The sequence below is a fragment of the Meles meles genome, chromosome Y (assembly GCF_922984935.1).
Source record: "Meles meles chromosome Y, mMelMel3.1 paternal haplotype, whole genome shotgun sequence".
NCBI lineage: Eukaryota > Metazoa > Chordata > Mammalia > Carnivora > Mustelidae > Meles > Meles meles.
Window position 1 is genome coordinate 382,233 of NC_060088.1, and position 8,512 is coordinate 390,744.

Here is an 8,512-nt window from a genome sequence, read left to right on the forward strand (position 1 = left end):
TTTTTGTTATTATTATTCATCTCTTCCTTTTTTTTTTTTTTTTGGCCCCCGTTGACGTTGTGACACGTTCCCTTTTAGCATCTCTGTGTATGCCGTTTGCCCCGAATCGTGCAGAATGAGCTCCACGTTTTAAAACCACTGAGCTTTGCCCGCTTCCTGGAGCGTTTTGGGGTAAAATGCGCAGTCGGTGTTTGCAGAGACCCGGCGGGATGCCTCGCGGACGTGATAAACACGTGTCGTAAAGTTTGCTCCCGGGCCAGCTCCTCTGTCCGTGTTTTTGCTTTGAGATGGGAGCGTTCTCGTGGGCCAAGCGCATCAAAGGACGCAGACTGGAACGATCCATCTCCCTGTAAAATTAAAAAAGGCCAAAGACGGGTCCCGTCGCTGTTTAAATAGCCAGGATGCGTTTGCGATCTCCCATGAAAAGGCGCTGCGAGAAAGATGTGTGGGGACCAGCAGCTATGGTTCGCCGTTCCATAAAGCCGGGTCGTGGTGGGGGTGAGCGGACTCGGTGAAGGCAGGTCATGTGGAGCGTGGCTCTGGGTCCCACGCAGGTCAGCCCGTCCTCGTCACTCCGGGCGGATGTGTGCTCTGCACGGCTGAAGTGGGGTCCCCAGACCCAGCACACGGTCCGACTTTGGTCCCACAGTCTCAGGATCGGGACCCGTCTGTGGAAACAGGTGTGCGTTTATGGGACAATTTCTGCCGTTGTGAGCAAAGGGTGTCGGTCCTGCGGGAACGGGAAGGCAGTTTGCAATTGGGAAGTCGATGCCTTGAAGACACAGCATGGTTTTTACCCCCAGAGGCGTGGGTTGAAACGTCAAGTCGGCACAACAGCCGTGCATGGCCGGCCCTCTGCGTTCTCTGCACGTCCTGCAATGAGCTGCTACAATCCAGAATGGCCCCAAGGTGCTCCTGCCCCCACAAACTACCATTCATCTGGAAACATAATAGGATCAGGTGGGAGAAGCGTTTACAATTGTTGAAAGGACGAGTATCATGTCAACACACAGAGAAACACAGACACTGAGTGGAAACATTTAACCCACTGAGGTTACATTGTATATTCAGGGAGTTACATGGAGCGTGACCTACTGTTTTGGTCGATGAGGTTGACTCGTAAAGTCAGTGCGGGGACATCCCTCCACTCCGTTGACGGCCGAAGGCGGTGCGCGTACCGAGCGCGGCCGTTACGGATGACGCGGGAAATCCAGCCCGTCCAGGTGCTGCTCTTAGCGGGTATCGAAGGAGAACGGTAACCCCTGACGATGGACGCTGCGCAAAGACACCGGAACGGTTTCACCAAATACGCATTCGAGGAGGTCGGCTCCGTGCATTCAGTGCCGTAGAAATGTGGCTCCTGTTTGTCGCCGAGGTAAGGACCCTGGTTGGCCAGCTGCGTCTCAGGCTTGTTAACTTTCCAGCTTTTTAATTATACAGCTTGAGTGTGTGTGTGTGTGTGTGTGTGTGAGACATGAATCCGTGTCTTCCTTCATTCCGGTGAGTGACTTACTGCCATCCCCGCTGCTCAGTCCCGCCTCCTCCCACCGCCAGGATGAAGAAGGTAAGAGCGACCTTTTTTCCTGTCCCCTGACCCGTCGTCTCAGCCTCCCACCCCAGCCACCTCCTGGACATGGCACGGTTTTTGAGGCAAGGAAAGTCACCCTTGTCATCCCTCTGCCCCCCGACGTCTGAAATGACAGGGGCGTCCCTGCGCGGGGACAAGTACAAGAGCCCCCGGGAAGGTTGCCGGTTGGTGCACGTGTGCCTTCTGCCTGGTGTACTTCAGAGAAGAATGGATGGTTTCGGTCATTTCCTAGGGAGTCACAATACAGGTAGGGGATAAAGGAGGCCTCCGCGGGGGTGTGCGGCAGACGAGAATCACCAGCACGTCCGCGTCGGACCCTGGGGGTCCCTGGGGACCCTGGGGGCTGTTGCTAATTGTTCCCCCAAGCCCAGGTCCCCGTGGCATCTGGGCAGGCTTGCGGCATTGCAGACAGGTTATGGAAGGGAAAGTCCGTGCTGATAGGGTGCAGATCCCCAAGCTTTTCTAGAAGCGGCTGGTGGGCGTCATGTGACGCAGAGTGCCAAATGAGCAGTCATGCACATATTGATTATGTAAGTCTCGTAAGACCACTAGGAACAAGACAAATTGACTCTGAGCTCAGACGCTCCGTTGGCCAAGCCTGTGCAGACAACAGCCACAGCTCCAGCAAGGACGCTCCTGATGCCTTCCTCTCTTCCAGCGTACACGCCGGCGGAACCCATCTGAAGGGAAGCTGAGATCCTGTCCTCCAGCCGACTCCCTGCAGAACTGGTTTTCACGGGGACGGTGGATGGGTTTCGTGGGGAGGCCAAGACTCATGGCCAAATGCTCAGTGGCTCAGCTGACCAGAGATCCATCCTGTTCCAGAGCAGGAGGCCAGAGTCTGAGATCCAGGTGGGGCAGGGCTGCTGAGATCCAGGCGGGGCAGGGCCAAGCTCCAGGGGAGGATCCTTCCCACCTCCTCCAGCTTCTGGGTCTCCAGATGTCCCTGGGCTGGTGGCCACGTTCCTCCCATCTCTGCCTCCATCTTCATATGGCTTCTCCTCTGCGTCTGTGTTCCTCTTCTGTCTCTTACAAGGACATCCGTCCTTGGATTTAGGGCCACCCGAGTCCAGGATGAGCTCATCTCACATCCTTCACTCAATCCCATCTGCAAAGACCCTATTTCCCCATGAGGCCCTGCTGTGAGACATGAGAACCCAGGACCTTTGAGGACTGTTACTCACACTTGCACAACCTCCTCGATTCTTGGGGTCCCAACCCATGGGCATGTGAATATGGTCCTGGGTTCCGAATAAGCAGCTGTCCCTCTGCCGTTCTTTCTGACCCAGGCTGAGCGTTAGGGAGGTTGAGGAGTAGGGTGGCAAGTTACGTCATGTCTGAGATTTTATCTCCTGGATCTAAGAAACTTGATGGTCACAACACGGTATTAATTTCTACTTAATCGATATTTCAGAAAAAGCCAGAGAGAGATGAGCCATGGCCTGTATGTATATAAAACTATTCTCCAAGGAAATATATATATTTACATCTATTAAATATTATATAGTGTGTATGCATTTCCTTGGAGACCCGTTTTCAGAAAACAAAGCGAAAATTCTCTCAGGCACGTGTCACTTTTTGAGTCTCCGGTTCCGAAATATAGATTTTTCCAAACGCTTGACCCCAGCGGGGAAATGGCACATAATGGATCTTTATTTTCAACGTCCAGGCAGTCAGAACCTGAGAGGGACGCCGGTCTGCTGCCACACTGGGACTGACCCCCTGACATGAGGGCCCTCCCTTGACAATCTTCCTGACACTCTGTGCTGACACAAGGGTTGGGTCTGCCTGGGTGGGCACGTAAAGTTCATCTGTCTTCAACTTCAGGGAAACACTTCTGCTTTACGGCGTATCCTGTTTCTGGATATGGATTCGGAAACGTGAGAGGCGTTTTCGGGGTTATTTGAGACGTCCACGCTAATGTGTTCTAATGACCCAACTAATCACGCTCTCAGGCAGCAAGCCGTACATCATCTGGCAAAACTTTTTATAAATTGATTTTTTCATTCCTTTACAGCAATCTAACTCACATACCCTAAGATTCACCTTTTTTAAAAAAAGTGCAGGACCCGGTGTTTTTTTGTATACTCACAACATTGTACAACCATCACCAAGATCCCATTCCAGAACATTTTCCTCAACGCTCCCTGCACAAAGAACTCAGGATCCATGAAGCTGTCGCCTCAAATACAACCCCCCAAGTGTTCCTTACACCCATTCATCACTACTCTTACTTTCTACACTTACAGACTTTTCCTACCCTGGATGTTGCATATAAATGACATTGGACATCATCAGGTCGTATGCGTCTGGCTTCTCTCATTGAGCATCATGTTTTCAAGGTCCATCCGTGGGGTAACAGGTGTCAGAGATTTCCACCTTTTCATGGCTGAGCAATATTCCCTTGTGTACCTGGATAGACCCCGTTCTGTTTATCCATCCATCACTTCATGGACATTTGGGTTGGTTGTGTTCACGTTTTGATGAACTACAAATAATGGTTCTACATAGGGTTTTCGTATGGACATGATAGTTTTGTTCCCTTGGGTGTTCACCAGCCATGGAATCACTGGATCTTGTGTGAACTCTATGTTGAGTTTTTAAAGGAATTGACCATTTTCCAAAGGGACTGCGCCATTTTACATTCCCACAAGCAACGGATGGGACTTCCATTTTCTCTACATCTTTAACGATGCTTCTTTTCATCTCCCTTTTGGATGACACACATTCTTGCTGTGAGAAGTGGCATTTCACTGGAATTCTGATTAGTATTTCTCCATCAAATTATGATGCTGAGCATGTTTCCATATGTTTATCCTATGGAGGAATGTCTATTCAGATCCTTGCCCCAATTTTCAACTGGCCCATTTGCCTTTTCATTGTTGAGTTGTTATGACTCTTTATATATTGTGGATACAAGGTTTATATCAGATGTACAACTTACAAATATCACTGCACATGCTGGGGGTTTTCTTTTCACCTTCTGGTGAAAGTGTCCTTGGAAGTGGATAGTGTCCTTGGATAGTGTCCTTGAAAGCACAAAAGTTTTTGGTTTGGATGAAATCCAAAATGATTAATTTTTTACTTTGATTGCTCATGCTTTTAGTGTCAGAGCTAAGAAGCCAGAGCTTAATCCTAGAGCACACAGACATACACCTATTCTTCTTTTTTTTCTAGGAGTTTTATAATTTTTGCTCTTACGTCTGGATCTTCATATATCTAGGAGGTGGGGATGCAGCTTTGTTCTTTTTCGTGTTGATGTACAGTTGTCCCAGCACCATTGCATTGTCGTGGCCTCATTTTTGACCATCAGTGAACTGTAGTATATGGGTTTCATGTTGGACTCCCCACTTTGTTCCATTGGTCTGTATATACTGCATGCCCAAAACCACACAGTCTTGATTACTAGAACTTTTTATTAAGTTGTAAAATCAGGAAGTGCAGGTCCTCCCACACTGTGCTCCTTTTTTGAGATTGCTGGCTCTTAATATTTTTGGATGCAATTATAAAGAGTTGATATTAATTCTTTAAATATTTACTGTAATTCATCAGGGAGACCACCTGGTGCTGGGTTTTTCCTTCACAGGGAAGTTTTGTTGTTGTTGTTTTGATTGTTAACTCAGTCTCTTTACATGTTATGGGTCTATTTAGGTTTTCTGTTTCTTCTCGAGTCAGTTCCAGCAGCCTGGGTCTTTATAGGAATTCCTGCATTGTATCCCGGTAATCTCGTTGTCGGCCTACCATTGTTCACTGTACAATCCTTACAATCCATTTTCTTTCTGTAATGTTGGTAGTGATGCCCCCTCTTTCCTTTCTGATTGTAGTAATTTGAGTCTTCTCTGTTTTTTTTTTTGTTTTTTTTTTGTTTTTTTTTTCTTTTCCTCTTGATCAATTATACCAACACTTTGTCCATGTTCTTGGTATTTTTTTCAGAGACCAATTTTGCTTTCCTTGAGTTTTTCTGTGTTTATTCTTTATTTCTGTTCAAATCTTTATTATTTTCTTTCTTCAGTTGGCTTTGTGTCTAGTTTGCTTTGTTTGTGTAATTCCTGAAGCATGAGCAGATGAAGACTTTTCTCCATCTGGCGCTAGTTTTGCATGCCTTTCCTGCCTCCGTGGCTAGTTTGTTCTCATAGTTGTTGGTCTATGCAAGTGGCATTTGGTGTTAGCTTGTGGCAAAGCTTTCAGAGTGACACAGAAGTTCCCATCCCAGGACCAAGGCTCACACTGGGGCTCATAACTAGGTTTAAAAAGAGAGTGCGTGACAAGACATCTCTCTTTTGGGTGATGAATGTTTGCCTTCTTCTCCTACTTCCCTACAGATTAGAGAGCTCAATGTACACAAGCCAGGATTAGAAGGAAAGATTATTTGTATCTGGTATTTCCACTTCTGGACACAAGTACCTGCAGTTGAAGCAGTCCTTGAGTAGCAAGCTCATGGACCACAAACAAATATTGATGAAGGTGACTCTCACTTTGACAAGAGACATCCATCCCTCTGGGGTGATGCGTACTCTCAAGGCACACAAATGGTATCAACCTTACTTTGGGTGGGTGGACGTTGTCACTTTTTTGTGTTCTTTATGGAAAGACACTTATTTCCATATTGACATTTTTATTTTTTAAAAGTAATCACTACACACAATGTGGGTTCAAAGTTCTAATCCCCAAGTCAAGAGTTGCCTGCTCTACTCACTGACCCAGCCAGGTGCCCCCAAAGACTTACAAAGATAATTTTCAAAAACTTAACATTTAATGTCATTCTTTTTATTTCTTTATTTTTTAAAGATTTTATTTATTTATTAGAGACAGAGAGAGAAAAGTAGCATGACGGCGGGATGAGGGGCAGAGGGAGAAGCAGACTCCCCAGTGAGCAGGGACTTCAAAGTGGGACTCCATCCTGGGACTCTGGAATCATGACCTGAGCAGAAGGCAGATGCTTAACCAACTGAGCCACCCAGAAGTCCCTATTTCTTTATTTTGGTGGTGGGGAAGGGGTTAGAGTGATAGGGACAGAGAAGACTCCTCAGTGATCATGGAGCTCAGCACGGGGCTCAATCTCAGGACCCTGAGATCATGACCTGAGCTGAAGCCAAGAGTTGGGCCCTCAACTGACAGACACACCGGGTGCCCCAAGACTAAAAATTTAAGTTTAAATTTAAATTTAGCATTTAAAACAATGTAAAAGAATCAATCTGTATCTGTAGATGTTCAGGACACACTGTTTCTCTACATCCTGACACTTGTAGACCTCTTCTCCAAGAGTCCTTTCTGGGATCCATCAACTCGTGTACGCACAGGAGGAGGACCCCTTGCCTGGTTTCTGACCCTAAATGCTAGTCCCTTGAGAAGTGGCTTCTTGATGGTCACAAAGCCGGGGCACTGGCATTCCCTTCAGAGGAACACAGGCATGGTGAGAGGTTTCAGCTAGACACCTACCCTTCCCAAGCCCTCTTGTCAGTCCTGCACTTCTTGACCATATTTCCGGTTATTTCCGGTTCTGTTTGTCCGCACACTTGCTGAGATGGCTTCAGGACTCTCCCTGAATATGGGAGGAGACACAGCGGACTGAGTCTCTGCTGACTTTGGCCACCTCCCTTTTATTCACTGCCTTCCTTGGGAAGTGTTGGGGGTCTCGCTGTTCTTTCCTGTCTTTGCCCTCCCCCCTCTGATGGGGTTCCTGGCATTTTCCTTCCAGACACTTGGATGACAGAGGGTCCTTGAGGAAACTTGGGGGCTGGCTTCATGGTGAGTGAGACGCCCGAGCCTCAGAAGGCATCCATGCTGGGCATTGGGTCCTCTGCAGTCGCCATCTTGAAATTGTCAATAGTGTTCATCACTCGGTTTGTGTTTTCTGAGTGAAGTGTGATGGGACAAGGGAGCATGTTCTGGAGCCTAGAACCTCAGCTTCCAAGGTGTCCTGTCCCCCTGCACCTTCGGATGGCCTCTCTCCTGTCCAGTCCCTCTGTCCTATCTTGTGCACCTGCTGGGGGACGACCTTCAACAGAGAGCCCTGGTGATTTCCAGCAAAGACACAGAACAGGTTCCCTGTCCCCTTCCCTGCTCTTCTTGCAAAGACACAAATGCACACTGGACCATGTCAAAACGTAGACCACAGCCATCCCTGGCTGGGGTACCGGGTTGGTAGGTTCACATCAGACGTTCAACAGTGTTTGCTGAATTGGTGTTGAGATCTGACACGGGGGCACAGATCTCAGAAGGTTTAAATATTATACAAAATTTTAAAAGTGAATGTAAAGGGGCGGGGGTCAGGTGCCGTTCCAAGGGCTTTCCTGGCTAATGCTGCGTGCATTAAAGGTAGAAGAAAGCAAGTAGAAAGGCCACCATGAACCACGTGAGCGTTTTTGAGATTGCACTTGAAGTGACAACGTTTGCTGAGACTGCACACGCGTGTTGGGCCTGCACGTGGCGTACATGAGTGACGTGTTTTTAATATGATATATTCTTCCGCTGAGTGATCAGGCCCCGTGACCTGCTGAGTGATTGCCTGGTGTTGCTGTGCGGATGGGGAGGCCTGGGGCAAAATCACAGAGATGGCGAGAGAGAGGGACAGAGACAGAGAAATCTAGAGACACATAGGGACAGACAAGAGAGGGAGTGAAGAGGAGGAAGACAGAATCACTGGGGCCATAACCATCTTGGAGAAATATTTGCCCTGAAATATCCTTCTTGCGAACCATCTGTTTCAATATTTCTACAGTCCTTGCAGGCTTTGAACATGGTTTTTACACAGTTAGAATAATACTTTATGCAATGTCGTTCCTTTCTGGCCCCATTCAGCCTACGCATGTGAGGGCATGATCGTTTATAGGAAAAGTACGGCCGCCGAACTGATACCACTCGTTGGACCGGCCAGTATAAGCGTCGCTCTTTCACAGGGAAACTCCACTGGTTGAAAAGAAA